We start from the raw sequence: 2,972 nt of genomic DNA, 5'->3' as shown, positions 1-2,972 counted from the left end.
ATGTTATTGAAAAAAATTAGAAAAATTTATTTTAGCCGTAAATCGAAAATAATGGATCGAGCGAATCGGTCGATTGCGCCGAGACGCGCTATGATGCAACAGACGAGCGATTGGAACGCCCGAATATTTTCAAAGTCCCAACGTACCGATCAAGAGTAAAGTACCATTTTCCTACATTAGATTTCGTTCTAAATGCTTAATCCCTATGTAAAAACGTTAGTTAAGCAAGAATATCGTATTTTTAAAAAAATCTAATGATAGGATTTTCCAGAAAATTGAAAAAACCGAAAAATGTCAAGAGTAAAGTGCCATTTTCTGACATTAGATTTCGTTCTAAATGCTTAATCCCTATGTAGAAACGTTAGTTAAGCAAGAATATCGTATTTTTAAAAAAATCTAATGATAGGATTTTTCAGAAAATTGAAAAAACCGTAAAATGTCATGAGTAAAGTGCCCTTATTTTAAACAATGTATCGTTCTAAATGCTTAATCCCTATGTAAAAAAGTTATTTTAGCAGGAATATGTTATTGAAAAAAATTAGAAAAATTTATTTTAGCCGTAAATCGAAAAGAAGTCTGTTCGTTTCTCTGTCTCTCTCGCGCGATCGAACTATCGATGTTTCCCGACAAACTATTGGAAGTTTAATTAAACTTTATACATGAAATTACTCGTTTTGATCCCCGCTACACAGCCGTATACTTTTTATAATTTTGTGGAATCGGGAACCTTGAAATATTTATCATAACGCGGATCGACTGTCTCTGTCTCTTTCTAGATCGGAAGAATCGATGTTTCCCGGCAAACTATTGGGAGTTTAATTAAACTTTATACATGAAATTACTCGTTCTGATCCCCGCTACACAGCCGTAAACTTTTTATAAATTTGTGGAATCGGGAACCTCGAAATATTTATCATAACGCGGATCGACTGTCTCTGTCTCTTTCTAGATCGGAAGAATCGATGTTTCCCGGAAAACTATTGGGAGTTTAATTAAACTTTATACATGAAATTACTCGTTCTGATCCCCGCTACACAGCCGTATACTTTTTATAATTTTGTGGAATCGGGAACCTTGAAATATTTATCATAACGCGGATCGACTGTCTCTGTCTCTTTCTAGATCGGAAGAATCGATGTTTCCCGGCAAACTATTGGGAGTTTAATTAAACTTTATACATGAAATTACTCGTTCTGATCCCCGCTACACAGCCGTATACTTTTTATAATTTTGTGGAATCGGGAACCTCGAAATATTTATCATAACGCGGATCGACTGTCTCTGTCTCTTTCTAGATCGGAAGAATCGATGTTTCCCGGAAAACTATTGGGAGTTTAATTAAACTTTATACATGAAATTACTCGTTCTGATCCCCGCTACACAGCCGTAAACTTTTTATAAATTTGTGGAATCGGGAACCTCGAAATATTTATCATAACGCGGATCGACTGTCTCTGTCTCTTTCTAGATCGGAAGAATCGATGTTTCCCGGCAAACTATTGGGAGATTAATTAAACTTTATACATGAAATTACTCGTTTTGATCCCCGCTACACAGCCGTATACTTTTTATAATTTTGTGGAATCGGGAACCTTGAAATATTTATCATAACGCGGATCGACTGTCTCTGTCTCTTTCTAGATCGGAAGAATCGATGTTTCCCGGCAAACTATTGGGAGTTTAATTAAACTTTATACATGAAATTACTCGTTTTGATCCCCGCTACACAGCCGTATACTTTTTATAATTTTGTGGAATCGGGAACCTCGAAATATTTATCATAACGCGGATCGACTGTCTCTGTCTCTTTCTAGATCGGAAGAATCGATGTTTCCCGGCAAACTATTGGGAGTTTAATTAAACTTTATACATGAAATTACTCGTTCTGATCCCCGCTACACAGCCGTATACTTTTTATAATTTTGTGGAATCGGGAACCTCGAAATATTTATCATAACGCGGATCGACTGTCTCTGTCTCTTTCTAGATCGGAAGAATCGATGTTTCCCGGCAAACTATTGGGAGTTTAATTAAACTTTATACATGAAATTACTCGTTCTGATCCCCGCTACACAGCCGTATACTTTTTATAATTTTGTGGAATCGGGAACCTCGAAATATTTATCATAACGCGGATCGACTGTCTCTGTCTCTTTCTAGATCGGAAGAATCGATGTTTCCCGGCAAACTATTGGGAGTTTAATTAAACTTTATACATGAAATTACTCGTTTTGATCCCCGCTACACAGCCGTATACTTTTTATAATTTTGTGGAATCGGGAACCTTGAAATATTTAACATAACGCGGATCGACTGTCTCTGTCTCTTTCTAGATCGGAATAATCGATGTTTCCCGGCAAACTAATGGGATATTAATTAAACTTTATACACGAAATTACTCGTTTTGATCCCTGCTACACAGCCGTATACTTTTTATAATTTTGTGGAATCGGGAACCTTGCAATATTTAACATAACGCGGATCGACTGTCTCTGTCTCTTTCTAGATCGGAATAATCGATGTTTCCCGGCAAAGTAATGGGAGTTTAATTAAACTTTATGCATCAAATCATTCAGTTTGACTCCTGCAACACAACCAAACACTCTCTGTAATTTTCTGAACTGAAAAACCACTGAAATTGCGCTCGAAATGCGGAGCGACGGGTCGGCGCGTCTGCACTGTGCGACAGCTAGTCAAAACGTCCGAACAGCGTATTGTTTTCGATCTCTTGGTATAATATTCGTATTCCTTGCTGTGTATAGCTTCCGATCGATTATTGCAATGGTCAAAGTTCCAGCGGCGTAATGCTTTCCATAAGATTACATTAATATAACCAGCGGCATATTGCTTTCTATCTTGTAATGAAAATTTTATAACCAAGTACCAACGGCGTATTGCTTTCGTTCGGATAATGGAGATTTTACAACCAAGTACCAGCGGTTTCTGTCTTATAATTAAATTATTATAATAAA

This window comes from Megalopta genalis, unplaced genomic scaffold (genome assembly GCF_051020955.1).
Source record: "Megalopta genalis isolate 19385.01 unplaced genomic scaffold, iyMegGena1_principal scaffold0197, whole genome shotgun sequence".
Taxonomy (NCBI): domain Eukaryota; kingdom Metazoa; phylum Arthropoda; class Insecta; order Hymenoptera; family Halictidae; genus Megalopta; species Megalopta genalis.
The sequence above is the reverse complement of the archived record's forward strand: the minus strand, read 5'-3'. Positions refer to the sequence as shown.